The 22,737-nt window shown below is 44.7% G+C and overlaps 1 long non-coding RNA gene and 1 other non-coding gene across 2 annotated transcripts; both read right to left on the reverse strand.

Annotated features, from left to right (window-relative positions):
- Window positions 1-776: 776 nt before the first annotated feature.
- Window positions 777-5,694, reverse strand: LOC131137549 (uncharacterized). Its single transcript, XR_009131937.1, has 3 exons — window positions 4,832-5,694; window positions 2,529-2,839; window positions 777-2,452 (listed from the first exon to the last, which is right to left on the reverse strand). It is a non-coding gene; the product is annotated as an uncharacterized LOC131137549 (long non-coding RNA).
- An 11,520-nt stretch (window positions 5,695-17,214) lies between these two features.
- Window positions 17,215-17,287, reverse strand: trnav-aac (transfer RNA valine (anticodon AAC)). The gene has a single exon. It is a non-coding gene; the product is annotated as a tRNA-Val (tRNA).
- Between the last annotated feature and the right edge of the window lie 5,450 nt (window positions 17,288-22,737).

Genomic DNA, 22,737 nt, shown 5'->3' on the forward strand with positions numbered 1-22,737 from the left:
GGTAGCGCCCTCAAGGAATATGTCTCTTAGGGCATTCTCTCGCTCTTTTGCAGAGATGACACCTGTTGAGAGAATTGCCTCCCACTTTGGACTGCCTGCTGCTGGACTCTGTCCTCTGAACCTCTTTGCGGCCCTCCACATCCATGCAACTGTTTTTACTAGTCAGGTCAAACTGCTGAATCGCTTGATTTCCACTAACTGGATTGAAGCTGGCGCAGGTGGTCTTATTGAGTGACTGGTGGTTTCCTCCCTTGGATTGGTTCTTGCTCAGGGAGAAGGTCTTGGCCGAGTCTAATTTTTTTTCCTCCTCTTTGAGAAGTTGATGCCCATTGTAAGATTTTCAGTTGAAAAACAATGGCCTCTTACTAGCCTGGGATAGCCATAGCAGCTGAAAGGTACACCAGACCAGGGCTTGAGAGCTTTTCGAGTTTATTTTACAAGACAGTGCAGCAGCATTTCCCCCAGCACACACAACAAGCTTCTCTAGACAATTTCACCCAGCCCCTTTTATCTGTGAAGGGCCAACCACAGTTCTCAATGAGAGGGTGAAGCAAGTCCAAAAGGTACCCGATTTACATTCCCAACACCCTTCATAAGTCCTTCAGGAGTCCCCCACTGAAGGGTCACTTCCTGTATATATATATATATATATATATATATATATATATATATATATATATATATATATATATATATATATATATATATATATATATATATATATATATATATATATATATATATATATGTATAAACACTCAAGTACACCTAACAACTTGGATTCCCCAACTACCACCCAATCCCCCCCTCCTCCAGGTGGCACTTGGGAGAGTCCAATTGAGGTGATCAGCCTCTGGCCTGCACTCCCATGGGCGCACCTCCATGTTTGGGCCACGACCAATCACCTCAAACAAAAGGAGAAACTAATGAGAAATTAGGAACAACACAAATGACTTCTGAATGAAAAACTAACTAACTAAAGTGGCACTTAAACGGCAAACACATATAATTAAAGCACTAACCAAAATATATGTAAATAACTAAAGCCAACTATATACACAAAGAGAAACCGGACAGTGTAGGTGGGGCATACACCTGATCAGTGAGGGGGGATTGGCAGCTCCCTCACACTCCCTCCCCCTTCGAAAGATCTGCCTTCCTCCTGGCGCGACAAGAAGTCTGCTACGGTGTTCTGCCTCCCAGGCACATACCGGATGTTGAACTTGTAGGGTTGAAGGGACAGGAACCATCTGGTGATGCGGCTGTTTGTATCCTTCATAGTTTCGAGCCACTGGAGTGCCCGATGGTCCGTTTCCAGTGTGAACTCCTTCCCCAGAAGATAGTATTTGAAGGAGTCGATCACCCACTTGATGGCCAAACATTCAAGTTCCACCGTCAAGTAGCGCATCTCACGTGGGAACAGCTTCCGGCCACGTGTTTCCTGTCCTCCGCCCCCTCCTGCAGCAGAACTCCACCAATCCCTCGGAGAGAAGCATCCGTCTGGACGACGAATAGCATGTCGAAGTTTGGACTCTGAAGAACAGGCTCATGACACAGGGCTTCTTTGAGATCCTGAAAAGCTTGCTGCTGCTTTTCTCCCCAGACCCACCTGGTCTGGCTGGCTCGAGTGAGGTCCGAGAGGGGTACAGCTCGGGCTGAAAAGTTCGGAATGAACCTCCTGTGCCATCCCACCAGGCCTAGAAAGAGCGAACCTGCTTCCTGGTGGTTGGTCTCTCCGTCGCTCTCACAGTCTCCACCTTGTCCTTCACATGGCGGATCACCCCATTTCCCAGGATATGGCCCAGGTATTGTAGTTCCTGCCTGGCTATTGAACACTTTTTGGGGTTTATTGTCAAGCCCGCTTGCTTTATCCGGCCCAGAACAGCTTCCAGGTGGCGCAGATGTTCCTGCCATGAATTGCTGTGGATGATAACGTCATCAAGGTATGCCACAGAAAATGATTCCATACCTGACAAAACCTTGTTCATCAGTCTTTGAAAGGTGGCAGGAGCACCATGGAGTCCAAAATCTTTGTGAACTGCCACAGTCCATGAGGGGTCCAGAAAGTGGTGAGAGGCTTGGCAGCCTCATTAAGGGGAACTTGCCAATACCCCTTACATAAGTCCAGTGTACTGATGAACCGTGACTGGCCGACACGCTATATCAGGTCATCAAGTCTGGGCAGAGGGAAGGCATCGAACTTTGATTGTGCATTTACCTTACGGAAGTCAATGCAAAAGCGGATGCTCCCATCCTTCTTGATGACCAGAACAACAGGGTTACTCCATTCACTGGTGGAAGGCTCAATAACTCCCAGCTTACGCATGACCTCGACCTCCTCCAAAAGCACTGGAACCATCCTCTCCGGAATCCGGTACATCCGCTGCCTGATGGGGGTGCTGTCAGTCAGCTGGATGTCATGTCGTACCAGGGCAGTGGTTCCAGGCGTCTCCTTAAAAAGGGAATTACATTTTTCAGTCCTTGCTGCTGTGCAGGAGAGAGATGAGACCTTGCTGGAGTGAACTCACCCTCCTCCTCTTCTTGCACTGCCTGGACAAAAAACTGCGGGCTACAGGTGGCGTCTCGGGATTTCCACTCTTTTAGCATATTGATGTGAAAAGTCTGCTGCGCATTTCTTCGCTCAGGCACTTCTATCTCATAAACAGTGTCACTGACCGTATATGGTCCCTTCCATTTTACCAGTAACTTATTGTCCGATGTCGGTAGCATTAAAATAACTTTCTGACCTGCTTCAAAGGATTGTTGCCTCGCAGCTCTATCATACCAGCTTTTCTGGTCCCGCTGGGCCTTCTCCATCTTCTCACAGCTCCGTTGCCGTCTACTTTCACAGAGTTTAACAGAGCCCATATGTGGTAATTCAGTCAAAGTGTTTGGACCAACTTGAGTTGAATTTTTGGTGCCTTTAAGCAGGGCTCTACATTAAAAACCAAAATGACTTGCCCATAGGGAATCCTTAAGGTGAGAACTACTTGCCCGAACTTGCCCCATGTAAAATGAAAAGACTGCCATAATGATATCATGTAATTTTTTGTGGCATCACATGAGAATCTCAAATAAATAAAATAATGAAATAAATAATACTTTACACATGGTAGTCGTAGTAAGCAGTGATATTTATAAGTTGTGCACCACAATGAAACATTATTGAATAGACACATTTGTGTACTAGTAAAGTGTTTTTAATCCAGAAAAAAAGCTCAATGGTCAAACAATAATTTGTGAAGCAAAGGTGAGAAAAATACACAGAGAAATGAAACCGCTAGGTTTTGTAGCTTGTGCAAAATCAGCACTTGGTATTGGATCTAATGGGTGGTGTTTCATTGTGACCACTTCAAATTGTCACAGCAATGTGATTCACTCACCTGTGCCATCATTTGATTTGCTGCCGCTAATAAAATACTTGTTTAGGAGGCACTGGTTCATCACTTTTTGCTGTTTCCTTCAGAATTAGACGATGTTGGCAGCGCCGCCATGACGGATGTTTTCGTAGTCAAACGATCGCTGATTGGTTGATCGCGAACAACGGGCGTGGGTAAAACGCGGACTGTGGATTACGGACCGCGGTCTAAATAAACGATTCTGATTGGTCCATTTCAAGATTTGCAAGGATTGCTTTGCAAATTACCACCGGAATTACTCAGTCCGTGTTTTACCAACACCCAACAAGAACCGCTTTAAAAAAAAACTCTTGGCAGTATGGCATTCCAAAGTGCACTTGCCCGACGGGAATATCGCTGATTGGATTTACTTGCCCGAATTTTGTTTTAACTTGCCCCGGGCCATCGGTACATCGTTATTGTCGAGCCCTGCTTTAAGGCAGGGGTGCTCATTAAGTCGATCGCGATCTACCGGTCGATCGCGGAGGTAGTACTGGTCGATCGCGGCGTGACATTAAAAAAAATATCATCCTAGCATCAATGTCGTCACTTGATTGATATACAGGGCAGCCATTCAGATGACAACTGAATGTTGCCCTTCGGGTGACCAATCAAATCAAACAACGTCTCTAAGTGCAGCAGAACTTACAATGTCAGCCTATCATCCATCCCCGTTACTTGATTGACATACAGGACAACCAGTCAGATGACAACTGAATTTTGACCTTTAGGTCACTGCTCATGCGTAAACAACAATGCAAAGTGCTAAGCTAGTCGGCGAATTGCGTCAGATTTTAAGCCCTCTCTAAAGTTTATGGTCACTAAAATGAGTGAAGTAGCTGGACCAAGTAAAAAGGCAAAAACATATCACTTCCATACGGAATGGGAGGTGGACTTTTCTTTTCACAATGTCTTTTTCGAAGTGCGTTTGCCTGGCTAACCTGGCTATCAGCAGCTACTGTCCGGACTATGCATCCCCGGCTGATTCAATTCAGTGCAAGTCATCAAATTAAACTCAGGTAATTACAAAAAATGTTAATAGTTAATTATGTGTGTTTTGCAATATTGGCTCATTTGGTTATGTAAGGTACATCAACATACATTGTACGTACAAATAATCCTCAATATATTTGAAAATAAATAGATGTTTTGCATTTTTGTAGTGGGTAGATCATTTTGACTCGGTCATTTTAAAAGTAGCTCGCATGCTGAAAAAGTGTGAGCACCCCTGGTTTAATGGTAATGGTTTAATTTCTATCCTTAAATGTGGCGTTCTGTTGCTTTTTTTCTTGACAGATTTCAATAGTTATGCATTCTAAGATATTGTCAATAGGAAGTGACATTTTCTTTACCGCTTTAAAAACTCAATGAACTGCACACTTATTAATAAAAAGACAATCGTTCATCTGTGAAAGAGTGACATATTTACTTACCAAAGCGTTCGAAGCACAGGAATCAAAGCAATCCCGACAAAAGTGACCACTTCAGTAGCATGGACATCCGCTCGCTGGACTTGTCAGGACACGGAAGTTAATTAAGCGCCAAATAGATGAGGGCTCCTTTGCGCTTGTGTGAATTGATCAACTAAACACATCTCACTAATAACTTATTTTTTCTACATTAATACAACTGAGACATATTGAGTTGTTCAACTTTTTCATCTTCTAATTACATGGTACTTGCTTAAATTGAGTGTTCGTAACAGATTGACGAAAAGTTAGTTAGGTTCACTTGGTATTTTTTATTAAGCTCCATGTTATGTTTTACAGTGTACTAACTTTACTAGTGGTTGACAGGTACTGATCACAGTTTAACATGGCATTCATCTAATCTGCATGGAATATGTTTTGAATGAAACAGAATTAGACTACAGCAGTCTCTTTGTAAATCAAATTGTAAAAGAAAAGAAAAAAAAATGGAAAGAAAACAGCAACAATGTTCCACATGGACTTAAAGAACCATAGCGCGTACCATCCCCAAAGTGGAGGACTGGTAGAACAGAAAATGCATGGAAGAAACAAAGTGTCGAAGGACATAATGTTTAGATCTTGTTAAATTACAAATAAACATAATGGCACAAATGGTTTGAGTCCATATGAAACGTTGTTTGTTAAACCTTATAGGTTGACACAGTTCGAAAATGTGTAGGAAACTGATGAAGATTCCACTTTGATAGAAGACATGAGATTGACACCAGGAGACTGAGTGTTGAGTAAAAGTGTAAAAAGAAAACACTGGCACTCTCCCAAGTGGGAAGGGCCTTATCAAGTACTGTTAACGACACCACAGCATTAAGAATTGCAGAAAGAAACACTTGGATACATCAACCGCATTGTAAAGTAGTCATTGTTCGGGAGTCTGACGAGGAAGGTAAAGACCAGTCTGTGATGCAGGGGACTTCAGAGTCCTAGACTCTGAGGCATCGTGCTGAGCAGTGAAGATTATAGCACATCCCCTTGTCCAGAAAACCGAACAATGCATCCTAGTTCTAAGATCACTATTGTAACAGGATTGGTATTCCTAACAAGTTGCAGTGTCTTCTTCTTTCCCATACAGTGCCTCAGTGTCTCGGAGTGGTCCATGATCTTGATCGCACACCTCCACCCTTGCTTTGCCAACAACCTGCCAACAACATCCTGATACAACAACATGCATGATGAGTCCTCTCATCTCATCAGCCATGCCATTGTGTCCAGTTTTATCTTCACCAAGACCTGAAGAAGATCCATCACATGAACTGTGCTCTGACAGCAAACAATCACTTCCAGACTAAAAGTTCAGAAAAAATGTTTGCTGACATGGTGTTCACAGTGACAACGACAATCACATCACCAGCCACTGAAGTGGAATGTGGCCGACTCAGAACTGGAAGGATCACATCTTTGATGCAAGGACAAGCCAAGCACCAGAATCTAGAAGTGGCAACAAATGGCCACCTGCAAGGAGGACATCCGGAGGAGAGACTGGGACAGCAATATGACCCTGGCATGTGCAGCAAAGGAGACTTTGGACCAAAGACTTGATGGGGGACTTTCTTAACAAGCAAGGTGGAAGGAAGCAAGGAGGTGGGGTGTGATGGGATCATGGCTACTCTGACTCATCTGACGCCAAGGATGATACCGAAGTTGACAGTAACACACGCACACACACAAACAGTACTCGAGAGCAGACGTGTGGTGTTGATGTAGAGACAAATACAACTATGACATTGTAAATAACATGAGCGGAACATGTGCAGTAGTGACCCTAATACATAGACTGATTCCAGTATCCATTTACCCTATGAATGTTGACATGTTACTAAATGCTATCTTTGAAGCAGATGAACATCACCTCCCAAACTACAGTAAAGTCTCGTTATATAGATATCGGTTATATCGAAGTACTGCTTATTACGATACTATTTTCATTTCCCGGCAAATTTCTAGTCTTTTATGATATAATTAGTTCTGTTAGTACGATACCCGGTTATTATGATAATCTGGTTACTACGATTTTCATCTCCCGCCAGCCAATTTGGTCTGCTTATATCGATACAAAAGCAGCTTAAATCAATCTTTGCTTAAGGATTTCAATACCAAAAAAGAACACGGCGAACGGCTGCTTCCAGACACTTCCACCACCAGAGCACAGCACACACACCGATTCCCGCACTTCCTGGTTCACAGGTTACGCTCAACCCGCCCACATAGCTGGCCAACCACATGCCTGCAACAGAAGAACCAACTGACATAGCATACACACCTATTCCAACGAAGACACAATCGTACAAATACATGTATTTAATTGTGTTGTATTCAGATATCTTTTTATCGCTTGCAATAATCACTGTTTTTCATATGTACATGCTGGCGTTCGTGGTTTCTCTCGTGTGTATAGATTCTATACACACGAGAGAAACTGTTGCAGGCATGTGTTTGGCCAGCTATGTGGGGCGGGTTGAGCATGACCTGTGAACCAGGAAATGCGGGAATCGGTGTGTGTGCTGTGCTCTGGTGGTGGAAGTGTGAAAAATAAAGTTGACTGGAAGCAGCCGGTCGCTGTGTTCTTTTTTGGTATTGAAATCCTTAAGCAAAGATTGATTTAAGCTGCTCGACATTGTTCTATACTATAGAACAATGTCGAGTGCATTATTGCCCACTTTTAATGCAGTTTGACGCAGGATCGGATATATCGACAGTCCGGTTATATCGATATTTTTTCCGACTCCCGACAATATCAATATAACGAGACGTTACTGTACTTCCAAACGAAAAGGGAGGTTCCAGACACCGACTGGATGATGAAGACAATCCCGCTTACATCGATGCCATCAGCGTGCCACAAGGGGTACGACCAGAATACAAACTAGTAAATCAGATTGCATCAGGTTTGGAGGAAAGTATTATCCCATGGATAAGTTAACAAAAATGTGGATAGGATTAACTACCTCCACTATGACATACAGAAGCTTGGGAACTACACCGAGGCCGGACTCACAGCAATTGGAGAAAAACTCCATGCCACGTCACTCATGGCCTTCCAGAATCGCATCGCCTTGGATGGACTGCTGGCACATCAGCAGAGTGTGCGCCATGTTTGGCGACCAATGTTGCACGTCCATCCCCAACAATACAGATTCCACAGGAATGGTGATGCGTGCGATCTCTGGTGTAAAGGCGCTAAACACCAAGGTGAAGAACACTGGTGTTGACACTGAGATGTTTGGTGACTGGTGGAGAGCATTTTGGAGACAAGGGTCTCCTTATGTGATGTCCGTGCTTATTACACTCGCTGTTGCCTTTCTTTTGTGCGGCTTATGTGGATTTTGTATCCCTATCTTGAAGGTTAGAATCACATGGACTGTGAATTTAGCCATGGCACCAATGACAACAAGGTAAATGAAATGTACCCCCTACTGGTGGCAGGTGGCAGCGATGACAGTGATGATGACTAGGACAACCATTATAGATATGCTCCTGACTTGTTTCCTGACCAAGACAAGTACTTTGACTCAGATGACGAGAACACTTCCGTTTAAATGTAAGCACATTTTCTGACAAAAATGACCTGCGAGGAAAAAACCGAGAGGAGATCCAAGGAGCAACAGCAAACAGATAAAAGCGTGATAAACAGGAGGGAAATGTTAGAATAAAATGTAGATACAGGTATTATTTTGTTAGTTATCACCCTTATATCCATTTGCTTAGACAATAGAAAGTGTTTGAATGTGCTGAAGAAGGAATGTTCCTGTGACCCTAATCAGAGAACCCCAGCGACCCCCAGGTCCTGGAGGTGCCTGGATGCGCCAACAGCAACCCTGCAGATGCTCATGTTTATCCTGCAAGAATGTGTCAAGATAAGAACTCATAAAACATTAAAAGTAATTGCTCTCACATACACACACACGTAGACAAACAAATACAGCTTGTGCAACTGTCTTCTCCACCCCCCCCTTAGAGTTGCACGACCATGTAGTAGGGACCCCCGAAAGAGAATAAAAGGAGAGGAGTGTGAACTGCATATTCAGAGTGGAGCGGCATGTCACTGGGTATGTTGTTTCACTCTCCTCGCTGCGAGCAACTTTGAATATTGTTGTCTGTCTCTTCTGTATTTCTATAGTTAAGTGTTTTTACAAGTGTCACATGAGTTTGAACCTGACAGTTAAACCTGAAAGTCTTTGGTCCACGCCTGGCAGAGAGAAAGTTCTCTACAAACTCCGCTGCTTGCCGTCCAGAAGCTGGGTTGCGCTCCTTAACCCAGACTCTCAGCTCCGGTGACAGTGAACGGTAGAACTCCTCTAGGACGAGGACTTCACCCACTTGCTCCTTTGTCTTCTTCACTGGCTGCATCCATTTGTGGTACAAGTCTTTAAGGCGGTTGTAGAACTCCCGCGGCGTCTCTCCTGGCTGGATGTCAGGCTCTCGAAACCGCTGACGATACACATCTTCATTTATTTCATATTTGGTCAAAATGGCTTCCTTCATACACTTGTAATTGCATGAATCTTCAAAAGCCATGGCAATGTAGGCTGCACAGGCCTTACCAGTCAGATACGGGATTAATCGAACTGCCCAGTCTGTCTGTGGCCATTGATAAGCTGTAGCCAAACGTTCAAAGGTGGTGAGATATTGTTCGATGTCATCACCATCTTCCAACCGGGGAATAGCCGACTGTGCCCAGCCTTTTGCTGTGTTTTCTTGTAACGTAGGGGGCTCTGGCACTTGTCCAGTATGTTGGTGTGGAGGGGAGATTAGGGGTATTTGTGGCTCACCCATGGGACTCGAGGAATCACTAAGGCGGTTGACTTGCTCTTGCATCTGCCTCCATCGTTCATCTTGCAGCTGTGTCTCCCTGTGTCACCGATTACTGAGGTCCGTCTGAGACTGCAGGCATTTCTGCAGCATACACACAATGGAAGTCAAATCCATGCTACCTGGTGGCCCCGCCTTGGGTAGATCAGCCCCGGCCTCCACAGCTGTGGCTCCTTCCTCTTGCATTTCTCCCTCCAGCTCCACTTCAACCAGCTTCTTCCTTGGCCCCATTGCCGTTCCGGTGTACTCAGACTGGCAGTGACGATCCCACTTCTGACACCAAAATGTAAGATTTTGAGTCGAAAAACAATGGCCTGGGATAGCCATAGCAGCTGAAAGGTACACCAGACCAGGGCTTGAGAGCTTTTCGAGTTTATTTTACAAGACAGTGCAGCAGCATTTCCCCCAGCACACACAACAGGCCTCTCCAGACAATTTCACCCAGCCCCTTTTATCTGTGAAGGGCCAACCACAGTTCCCAATGAGAGGGTGGGGTCATATTAAATATAAGTCCTTCAGGAGTCCCCCACTGAAGGGTCACTTCCTGTATATATATACTATATATATATATATATATATATATATATATATATATATATATATATATATATATATATATATATATATATATATATATATATATATATATAACACTCAAGTACACCTAACAACTTGGATTCCTCAACTACCACCCAATCCCCCCCTCCTCCAGGTGGCACTTGGGAGAGTCCAATTGAGGTGATCAGCCTCTGGCCTGCACTCCCATGGGCGCACCTCCATGTTTGGGCCACGACCAATCACCTCAAACAAAAGGAGAAACTAATGAGAAATTAGGAACAACACAAATGACTTCTGAATGAAAAACTAACTAACTAAAGTGGCACTTAAACGGCAAACACATAATTAAAGCACTAACCAAAATATATGTAAATAACTAAAGCCAACTATATACACAAAGAGAAACCGGACAGTGTAGGTGGGGCATACACCTGATCAGTGAGGGAGGATTGGCAGCTCCCTCACACCCAACATCACGTGCAGTTCGTCTTCCTCCACCAGGTAGCCCAAACCAAGTGCCTTGTTGTCGTCGTCTTGCATCTGATTTGGCAACACCAAGGTCTCCACAGTGCTCGCTTCTGTGCCAGCATGGATGTCTTTCCTCCCACTTTTACCCGAGAAGACCCAAGGCTTCAGCTCAAATCCTCCTGCTTTCAAGATCTTCTGCACATTGGCTGTGATGGCTCTCAGCTGTTCGGGGTCATTCTGAGAGGTGAGAATGTCGTCAACATAGCTGTCTTTATGGAGTACCTGCTGCTCCCCTTTGAGGCGAGCGAAGGGGGAAAGGTTGGCAGTTTCACGCATTGCTAGTTGTGCGATACACCCAGCTGGCTTGTCGCCGATGTTCACTCAGGTGATTGCGTATTCCTTGAGTTCTTCCTTCTCCGAGTCACGCCAAAGGAATCGGTGTAGGTGTACTTCCTGGTCCTCCAGCCAGACGGAGTTATACATCTTTTTAATGTCTCCTAGAGCAGCATAGGCTCCACACCTGAATCTGAGGAGGACAGCATGGATTTGATTTAGAACGTCTGGGCCTTTCATCAGCAGGTCATTTAGGCTCCTGCCCCTAAATTTCTGACTGCTGTTCCAGACGAGTCTTACCGGGGTTGTTACAGAGTGGGGGTTTGGTGCAATGAGATGGCTTACGTACTAGATGGGCCCAATCCAAGTGAGGATCTCTTCCCTGGATAACTCCATTGCAGCTTTGCGGGCGACCATCTCATGCACTTGTTCAGCATACGCAGCCTTCCATTCTGGTTCTTTTGCCAATTGTTTCTCTGTTCTGAGAAAGGTGGCCTCAACAGCGCTCTTGTTGTTCGGTAAGGAGGCTGGGTCTTCCAACCAAGGATATTTGGAATGCCAATGGGGTTGCTTGCTGTGGTCATCCCCTGTGATGTAGGTGAGGCTTGCTTTCACAACTTCCAGTTCCCTCTCCTCAGCAAGAGTCATTTCTTTGCCACCTGGTTGGCAGTTTCCACAGCGACAGCCTTCACACTTCAAGCTGCATCAATGCTGTCCCACTTCCACCAGTTTAGGAAATCGTGTTTACTTGTTCTTGACATCTTCTGGCTTAGCAGAAATTCTCTATGGGGCCCTCCAACGAGCTCCTTGTACTTCATGGCAGCTGCTCTCATCGACCGCACAAAATGTGTCTTGGACATGTGGGTAGCGACAAAAAGGTCTTCAAAAAGTTCTGGATGAGTTCCCCCAACTGTCTTTCTGAGTGATCCATCCCACAATACGAGGTCTCCCACAGCTCTGACTTGTTGCTGTGCTAGTGAACCCTCTCGGTGACTTATAAGGAGGTTTACTTCTTTGGGTCTCCTCAATTCTTCGAGTGAGGTGCCTGGGAAGAATTATTGCAGTTGTTTGGGGGTCGCTGTTTTATGAACATCGGCAATGGTGTCCAAACCGTAGCAAACCATCTGGTGTGATTTGACCGTGCCTCTTGAGGTGTTGACCCTGATTTTTAGGAGGTATCTTTTTGTCTCAACATGAATTTTCATTCCTCCAACGCCATGCACAACAAGGGTGATTTCCTCGCTTCGGAGGTTTAGTTGACTTGCAGCTTTGTGAGTTATGTAGTTGGTGTCTGAGGCAAGATCGATAAGTGTTCCAATTGACTGTCCCGCATTTGCGGTGACTTCAAGGAGCATTATCAATACTGGGAGCTCTCGCAAACCACTTTCCTTCAGAAGAGTAGGTGTATATTTAATAGTACTAAGGGCCTTGGACGTGCTGTTGGAAAAGACATCTCTGCACTGCTTTGCCAGGTCAGGGGAAAGTTTCTTGAGGAATGCCTCTTGTTCCTCTGTGTTTCTCCTCCTGCTTTTTCCGTCTACAGGACCGACATGACTTCTCTGAAGTGGCTCTCTTCACCTCTGCATTCGGGCAAAGCTAGTAATGGTGTTCTGCTGTGTGTTGATTCCTGCAGTCTTGGTTTTTGCATAGGAATCCAGACTTGCAATCTGAGGGGTCGTCATGAACTTCCAGACACTTCCTGCATGCACCTAGCCTTTGCACTGCCCCTTTCTTCTCCGGCAGTGTGAGGGATTTGAATTGCCTACAGAAATACAGCTTTCTTCTGTGCTTGCTATCCCCACAGACAATACAGCCGACCTGGTCATCACCTGCTTTGGTCAGTCTTGTTCTGGCATATCTTTGCTCTGATCTGGGGTCTCTTTTGTGAGGCTCCTCCTCTCTTAGCAACTCCAGTTGCTCATATATGGACTCCTGTGCCTTTAGGAATGCCAACAGACAGTCAAATCTTCTTGCCGGGGTTACACCATTCCCTCCATCAGCTGCGTGCACAAGCCACTCTTTTTTAAGCAGCTCTGGAAGTTTACTTTCAATTGATTTTGTTACAAGGGGATTCTTAATTGCTCCTGTGTCTCCAAGGTTGATCAAGTCCTGCAGTGCTCTCTCCACTGCCTGAATCAACTCAACAATTTTCCGTGGTTGGTTTCCTCTAGCGGCTGGCATTTTTGCAATTCCTCAGCAATTTCGATGGCAATAGCTGCTCTGTTGCCGAAGCGGTTCTCTAGCACACGGAAAATGTCTTCTGCTGTATTGTATGAAGTGAGGCGAAAGTCTCTGGTAATTTTGTCATCAAGGCTGTCCAGTAATTGCACCTTTTTGACTTCTTTTGAGCCCAGTGGTTTGAAGGGCTTCCCAATCTTTCCTCCACCTGGTGAAATCACGTCTGTTACCTGAGAATTTGGGAAGGGCTGTCGGCCTCAATCTGATTGCCTGCATGGGGTAACTGGGGCTGTAGGGTTCTTGTGGCCATTTCTGCATCATCTTCGCATTTAGCTTGGATGAAGTCTGCCTTCCTGGAGATGAGCTTTGGAACCTGGAGCTCCAGCGCCTTTAGCTGGTTTTGGAGATCCTTCACGTTTTCCAGTGGGATCCAACGCTTCCACTGACCATAGGCTTCTTTAGAAGACCTCACCAGCTGTTGAAGATGACTGAGCATGTAATCATATGTCTCAAGTTTAGCGCTTGGTGTCACGGCAGCAACATGCTCGTACTCCGCTTCCGCCACATGAAAGGCTGTGGACAATTCATCACATCCAAAGTTTGACCAAAGAGTCATTCGGATCATGCGTCTGACTTCCTTAAGTTTTGCCTCGCATTCACTTTTTGCTGTTCGGTAATGATACTTCCTCATCTGTCCCTAGCTCCGCCTCCAGTTCTGCAATCAGTCCGGCTTCCATGTCGTCATTTGCCTCCAGGACCCTCTCAGCCTCTTGTGTGATCTTGTCAAAATAGCGCTTTAGCTCTTTTTCTGACATATCTCCAAAGCTTCGTGTAATGTTGTTAAAGAGTCGTGTAAATGCTCTTTTTGCTGTTGTCCTGTCCACTTTAAGTTGCTCCATGGTCTTGGTAGCACATGATCAGCCATTATGAACTTTTATTTTTTCTTGACGCAGTGATGATTTTCTTGTTGCCTGATCCTTGCACACACAGGTCAAGCACTCTTGGTTTTCCAGCTCACTGACCGGTTTTCACTGTCAAGTTCCTTCTTGCCTTGCGCAACTTGAAAAAGGGGGGCTGAGTAGCCACACTGAGGAAAGACTGGATCCACTCTATGCTTTTGCTGTTCTTTGGTTTTTATTTAGCGAGAAGTAAGTCTCGTTGTGGCAAGGTACAGCACAGCACAGCACAGGTGAAAACCTTCAAATAAAAAGGGAAAGTGTATAAGTATACACAATATACATACTATTTACAAATATATATAATATACACGCATAATATACATATAAGGTATATAAATCAGCGTCACATTGTTCAGCAGTACATTAACCATTATACATTTTTTGACAACGGTTGGAAATATTTTTATCCCCTTTACCTGCATTTATTAACCTATTCTTTACTTAATTTCTTTCCTCATTATTCCGTTATTTTATTTGATCTGCTTATTAAACCTTTTGCATTGCGCCTATCTTGCCAAGTAACTAAAATTATTATTATAAAGGCTCTAAATAATATAAGCACACTGCAAAAGAATGAGCATTACGCATTCCTTCGATGCCCAAAGCCCGCTGATCAGCCAATTAGGGCCAATTAAATGAACCACCGCGAGCCGCCGTGTGCACCTACGTGACACAGGCGATCGACGGTGTTCCAGAGCCCACTTTTCCAAACAATTGCACCATGTTAATGCTCTTAATTCAGTCACAATAACTAAAGTGAGGCGCGCCTCATCGGCGGCCGTCTCATCCAAAAAAAAAAAAAAAAGAGCCGTACCTTACGTGGCACGGCCGCGTCAAACGACAGCGCTAATATTAAGGGGAATTTCTTACCGGCTGCCTCTTCAGTGTTGTAGCTCCGTTATTATTTCCTTAATGTGGGCTATGAAAAGTTTTTTTTATTTTCTCTCATGTTTGTCTTATCTAAATTATTTTGGACAATGGTTTGACTTGACAGCATCTGTGTGCTGAATGAATGGACTTTCAAAATCAGGGTATGCAAGTACGGGGGGTTTAGTCAGCAGGTCAATCAAGCATTCCAGAACCTTTTGATGATCCTCACACCAGTTCACTGGGGTCCGAGATGACTGCTGGGCGACATTTTTCCTCACACGTGACACATTGGGCCGTGCGTCGTGAGTCCTCACCTGGAGCAGGTCATATAAAGGCTTTGCTATTCTAGAGAAGTCTTGCACGTACATATGTTCGATAATAGCCCAAAAATATCAGCAGCTGCCTGACATCGCGACTGTCTGTGGTGTCTTGTTTTTCAATGCTTGAACAGCCTCTAGGTCTTTGGGATCGATCTTCACACCCTCTGCTGAAACTAATCGATCCACATACCGGACCTCCTGGCGAAATAACTCACACTTCTCTGGTTTTAACGTGACTCCATGTCGTTGTAGGGCTTGCAGGACTTTGCGCAGCACCTCCACATGCTCATCAAAGCACTTGGCAAAACATAAAACATCGTCGAGGTAGGGGATGCAACATTTGTCCCGCAGGGTATCGAGCATCTCTTCCATGCTCCTCTGGAAGGCGGCGGGGGCATTTGATAGTCCAAATGGGATCCTGACCCACTCATAAAGACCCCAAGGAGTTATGAAGGCTGTCAGGTATCTCGATCCCTCGGCTATAAAGCCCTGGTGGTAAGCTTTGCCTTGGTCGAAAATTGAGAACCTGTTGTAAATGCCCCCCCCCCCCAGTGAGTCAGTGAGGTCCTGGATCCTGGGAAGAGGGTGTCTGTCTGGCACGGCTTTGTTATTCAGCAGTCGATAGTCTATACATAGCCTCAAGATACCATCTTTTTTTCTGACGCAAATGACAGGGGCTGCATAAGGAGACCGGGACTTTACTATCCATCCCTTCACCAACAGCTCCTGTATGCACTCCTTCACTTCTTTATACAGGGGTTTGGGGATCAATGCATAAGCCTTTTGAACTGGGATATCGTCTTTGACTCTGACCTCCATTTGCAGTGATTGTATACAGCCAATGTCATCACTGCTGTTGGAAAAAGCGCCTGACTCCTCAATGGGAAAGTACCAGACTGAACTGAGCATGTGCAAGGGGAAAGTACTGGACTGAAAAGGTTGACACCTTCTGGGAGGGCTCAAGAAGAGAAGGCGGGAAAGGGGCAGAGCCTAATCAGAGCATATAGGGAGTAGATACTCAATGCTCTTGGCTGGTTTCAGGCTGCCTAGCAAGAAGGCAGCTCTACAAAAAGCTCAAAGGAGAGAGCAGCCTTAAAAGCAGAGGGTCCAGTGTCACGCACGACCAACCATCGGTTACTCTGATCGTGCGCAGGCTCGGATGCAGCCTCTGCAACACCGCGGCTGTTAACACCTGGGTGAGTCTCTCTCGCTCCCTGATTAAGAGGCCTCCCTAACCTCTATGGGAGAGGCCTTAACCCTTTGAATGGAGTAGTCAGGCAGGGAGGTGCGCCTGCTCCTTTAACATGAGGGGAGCCAGGGTCTTGCATCCCCTGGGTAACTAGGGATTAAACACACCTTATCTGGTTGTGTAGTACTTACCAGAAACTCAAGTCTATCATTTATTGACGTGTTTTATTCGTATTCCTGTTGTCAGCCGCTTCAGGATGACAGCAGTTCGCTGATAGTGCTTAAAGATGACCCTAACTGTTCGACCAAGACAAATCGCAAATCTCCCCTCAAAACCTGTCCAAATGTCAGTTCCCTGAACGGGAATCAAACCCAGGCCGCGGCGGTGAGAGCACCGAGTCCTAGCCACTAGACCACCAGGGACTGCGTTATGGCTGCACTCAGAAAGGCAGTGACAGTGTCGCTTTGACGTACTCCAGTAAAGGAACCAAAATAGTTCTGAGACTGGACCTTCTCCTGTAATAAAACTGTTTTTTAAAACAGTGATAGCTGCATGATAGCATGATAGTCGTTAGCATTTTAGTATTTTAGCTAATTTACGCATGTCTAAAGGCAAATGCACCCGATCAGTTGAAAAGTTGAAAAGCCATGTTTCCACCCAGTTTTGAACAGGGGACCTTTTGCTTGTTAAGCAAACATGATAACCACTACACTATGGAAACCTGAAGGAAGGGGCTTTTAAGAGGACTGGCGAAGTCACAAAGCAGTTGCCAAACATTGAAACACAACGATGTGTCCAAAGTGGGGGCAGATTGACAATTGTCCAAATTGACAATTATTTCTCCTTTGTAGGGAAAATTGTTCCAGAAATAATGGGCTTTTCTTCAACAAAACAAGAAATCACAATCACGGTTTGAAAGGTTTAATAGCAAGCTGTGAAAGAAACACCTGAGCCACCCTCGGGCTCACCGGACTCAACTTGTGCGCTTGATGTCAATGGTTTGGCTTGTAACCCCCTCTAACCTTGTCTGGTGTGGGAGGGGGGCTTTTGAAGAATGAAGTTAAAATCCTTACAGCCAGCCAATAAGCTTTTTTCAAACTGTTTGCCAAGTCGGAACTTAAACAGGGATTGTGCTGAAACACGGGCTTGAAACAGGGACCTCTAGAACTTCAGTCTAACGTCAGTTGGATCGAAACCACCCTCTGCTATGGCTGCACTGTTTACGTGCCCTTTGACACGGTTGCAGATGTATTGTCTTCGTTCCTTTTGAAAATCCAAATTTTAACGGAAGTGACTTGCCTTGCAAAAATCAAGTGTTTGGGCTGTGTCTTCCTTTAACAGTAAGAGTATTATTACTTACATTTACATGTTGATTTGAAATTTCAAATGCAAGTCAGTGGTAACCATGGATCAGGATGAGTTCCCAAATGATGCGAATGACTGTGACAGCTGATGTCAAGGGTACAAGTCCCTGTTCAGGCGGTGAGTGGTAGGCCCCTTCCCTTAAATGTGAAACCAACCTCTTTTGTCCTGTTAATGCGGTTTTCTGAGCCTCGCAAATTAAGAGTCTCATGCTCTACCGACTGAGCTAACCAGACCTTTTAACAGGATTTCAGACAATGCATTGATGCAGACTGGTCATGATGATATTTCTATAGATTTCTATCGATATTGGGGTGGGATTTAATAAGTTCTACTTCTTCCCACTCCATTTCGAGCTTTCAATGTGTTATATATTATTTCTTCTTGCTCAAGACTGGTGGTCTTGATTGTGCTGATTTATGTGTATCTTGTTGTATGTTTGCGACAGTGCATTTCATTTGGTTTTTTTGTTTGTTTGTTTTTTGCTCGAAATAAAATGACAAACAAACAAACAAACAGGATCTGTCCAGGCATAACTCCAAGAGTCAACCGGTTTAGGGTACTCAGCTCCAAGAACAGCAAATAGAGGGCGCGCATGAGGGCCAAAGAGTTCATGCAGTGCAACATCATTTAATCCCGCCATTGCAGTCAGAGCATACAGATGGGAGAGCAAAGTGATTTCAGCCAATAACTGGCGCACATCTCCCCAAGCCAAATTAATGCCTGCCGTTGCCTGTAACAGTGCATCGTTCCACCTCGAACCACCTTCAGTGATCGGGGGCAATTTTTTAGCCACTCCTGCTACATCTGTGACTCGAAAGGGTGAATATTCTGTGTGTCTGCCTTGACTATCTACCTTAAAGGGGAAACATCTTCGCAGGGGAATATGTCTTTGTCTTACTTTTGCCTCCCTTCCATTCACTCGCTTCCCGAGTCTCACTTTTATAATTTGGCGTGTGCCTCCTGTTTGCATTAAAATGGTCTATCCACCAGGTCACACTGGTCCTCTCGGGACTTCCGTCTGACCCAGACCTGGACTTGTTACTATCTCCACTTCTGTGGCAGCTCCTGTCACGGTCGCCTTTTCCAGACAGTATGTTTTCTTTGTTCACTCTCTTTGCTAGTCTGGCTGCCACTTTTCTCACTTTTCTCACTTATCAGTCATTTGTTGCGCGTCCTGTGTCAAAGCCAAATTAGATGTGATATTGTCCCCTGTGGTGACAATATCTGAAGGCGGGGCTGCTTGGCTGTCATCCACCTGGTGTCTACTTCTAGCGGTACATAAGTCCTCTACAGGGGTCATGTCGTCATCACCGTCAATGTCTGCCCCGCCCTGAATATGTTAGATATATGCCAGCGTCTGTAGAGACATACAACGGAGCTGCAGTCAGCACTGGAACCTCCGTGGGGGAGGACTTATTAGACTCCAGTGGAGCTAGAGCAGCACTGGCCATAGCCATTTTGTGTACAACCTGTCGTCTATGTTCAACCCTGTCACATTCCTTCTTATACTTTCCTCGCCTCAACACTGACACATCTTGCTGTCCTTCTCTCAACTTCTTTTCAGCCGACCTCATCGTCTTAATCACATCACCTCCAAGCAACTTCCATTCTTTTTTCATTACCACTTTATCAGCCTCATGACTGGCTTTATCTTGACCACTCAACACTTGCTTTGAAATTCTCTGATGCAACACTCCTGGAGGGCCTTCACAACCCTCTCCCTCTTTACACTCCCAGTCAAACTCACGATCCATTGCAAAAATAAAAGAGGACAACACCCCACAAAACACAGCCAACAAAAGGAAACAGCGTTTCAGGCAAACAAACAACAACAAGGGAACACAATACAACAATATACCCCAACAACCTTTAAATATTATGGAACTTCACGCTCAAAGCACAGGACTTCCAACCTTTGTATGGAACTTTGCATATAAATATGGGACTTTCAACCCTCGTAACTTGTGTTCAAATACAAAACTGTATAATAACAAAATACAACAGGTTGACTTTCAACTTAACTTATCCACTTCCGTTTTGGTATGTTCAATTGCAGAAATTTGAAGTAACAGGTTTTCTGCTTACCTTTCAAATGTGGGGCCCATGGATTGGAGAAGGCAAGTGAAGTCGACCGGACAACCTACACACTAAACTCCCCCTCCACCACGTTGGGCGCCAAAATTGAAGGAAACTCACAGCCTCCCTGTACTTCGAGGCGAGTTCCTGGTGGGTGTCGAGTGGAGGGTGGGAGAGATCAATACACAAACCAAGATAGAATATGCCCAAAATGTATTCCTGACACCACAAATCTAATACAGACGTCCGGGCTTATCACAGTCCCTGTCCAGCCTACCATCTAAGTGGGTCTTAGATCAGAGCAGCTGCAAAAAGCCCCTTCTTTCCCTTCCCTGTTTTTACATATTTCAGATTGTGCAGATGTGGCATCCGCCGGCCAGTAAGAAGTTGCCACTACCCTGAACAGCGGCATATGTTGTCCAGACGCAGAAGGGCCCCCAATCCTCCTGTAGGTGGATGCCGTTGGTGACCTCCTGACCTGTAAACAAACTGCAAGAGATATCTTCCCCATCCCGTAACTCTTGGGGGTGCGTGTCTGCTTTGCACAGACACACTAATGAATAATCACCTTCAGTTTGTATCTCTATTTTACTTTCTGCTAGCAATTCATTCTTATTAATACATTTGTCCAACGTTATTGAATAGTTTCTCGATATTTTTTTAAAATTGTGGCAATAAGGCCACTAGTCAGTAGTTAGTAAAATGATGTTTGTCTAATTTGTTTTTATTTGGAATTTTTTTTGGTGTTTTCAGGCTTTTGTTAGCCCTCAACTTGAAGAGTTCCAGGGTGAATTACTGCATCTACCACCCCCCTGCACTTCATGCAACAGTGAGTTTAGTTATTCTACTTTTTAACAATACACTCAGCCAATACAATTATAGAAGGTACCTTCGCCCAAGCTCCACTCGCCAGGCACTTCCTCCATGTTCACGTCAGTTTCGCCCAATAAACATGCCGGTTCTTTCTCAACATTGTCAGAGTCTGTAGTAGTCCATTAAACTTATGGTGTGTAACTCACCCGGCACTTCCTCCGTGTTTGCGTCAATTTCACCATCAAACATGCATGTTCTCTCTCATTGTCGGAGTCTGTTGTCATTGGGATGTCCTCCTGGCACCGCTACCATCATTGCGCCAATTTCGCCATGAAAAATGCCGGTTCTCTCTCTCATTTGCGGAGTCTGTTGTCGTTAGGTAGTCCTCCTGGCAGCGCCTCTGTTATGGTGTCAATTTCGCCATCAAACATGCTGGTTCTCTTTCATCATTGTCGGTGTCAATGCAGCCCTTTGTACTGATAAGTTGATAATGCCTGACTTTTAGAACTTTTTATGAATTGTACAATTTGAATTTGCAAAAGGCTGTTCAGGATTCTGAGTCAAACCACATACTTTAGGATTTATGAATAAAACAAATATTGTGACGCTCCTGCCCTTGCCTGGTTCCTCTGTCTCCTCCCTGTTTTGCTTTTCGTTGCAGACGCTGTGTTACTGTACAGTCAGTAACACAGGGTCTGCTGAACGCACCTGAGATTGGTCACCTTCCCCTCTATGTAGGCTGACTGCTGACAGCTGGGGAACGCCGGATTATTCCTCATTCTCGACTCCGAGTTCCCCTGTGCTGCTACTGTGTTTCCTACATGTGTGACTCTGTCTCCATATGCACGCTCAGCAGCCTTCACCTTCAGCCTGTATGAGAGAACTGTGAGAACTGTCAGGAAGCGCTATATTATCTCTGAAGTGGCTGCAAATTGTATTGACATTTTAGACAAACATCCTCCAGTTTCTTTACCTGCACCCTGTGATTTTATTGTTGATGATTTTACAGTAAATTAAAGACAGCCATCGACATTGTTGCTCCACTGGTTTTAAAGAAAGTCCCAACTAAACATACTACACTGTGGAGAAATGAAGAAATCAAAAAACTGAAGAGAAACTGCAGGGTGGCAGAGAGAAAATGGAGGAAAAACAAATTAACAGTAAACTACCAGATATACCGTGAGCAATTAAAAACATTTAATAAAGCTCTGAGAAATGCAAGAAATGACAATTTTAACAGAATAATCTCATCTCACAAAAACAATCTCAAAATCTTTTTCACACCATTGACCATTTAATAAATCCGGATGCCAGCAAATTCCAGCACACTCCAACAAACTCTCTTTGTGAGGACTTTGCGGTTTTGCATCTTTCCGGTTTTATGGCCCCCGTTTGTGGAACAGCCTGCCGGAGGACCTAAGGGCCGTAGAGAATGTTGAGATTTTTAAAAAAATAGGCTCAAGACCCATCTATTTAATTTGGCTTTTAACTCATGCTCTTAGTATACTCTTTTTTTTAACCTTTGAACTTGACTTTAATCTTATGGTTATTTTATATGTTTTTATATTTTTACACATGCTTATTTTAGGTTTTATCAATGTTCTTATATATTTTAGTTTTTATGTCATTATTTCTATATATACTTTCTATATTCTTATTTTTTATGTTTTTATATTTTTTATCCCATATATCCAGTGTTTCCTCAGTGAGGGCTCTCTGCGCTGGGGGCTGTTCTCTCCTCTTGTGGGGCTTACCGACTGGGGTGGTTGGGAGCTCTGTGGCGGTGCCCCACTGCAGCACAGTGGGTCGCCTGCCTCCTTTTTGGTGTGGTGGGCCCCTGAGCATTATGGCCTGGGCCGTGGGCAGCCCCCAGCGCAGATGGCAGTGCTTCCTGAACTGGTTCCTCTGTACTCAGGC

The sequence above is a fragment of the Doryrhamphus excisus genome, chromosome 10, assembly GCF_030265055.1.
Source record: "Doryrhamphus excisus isolate RoL2022-K1 chromosome 10, RoL_Dexc_1.0, whole genome shotgun sequence".
NCBI classification, from domain to species: Eukaryota; Metazoa; Chordata; class Actinopteri; order Syngnathiformes; family Syngnathidae; genus Doryrhamphus; species Doryrhamphus excisus.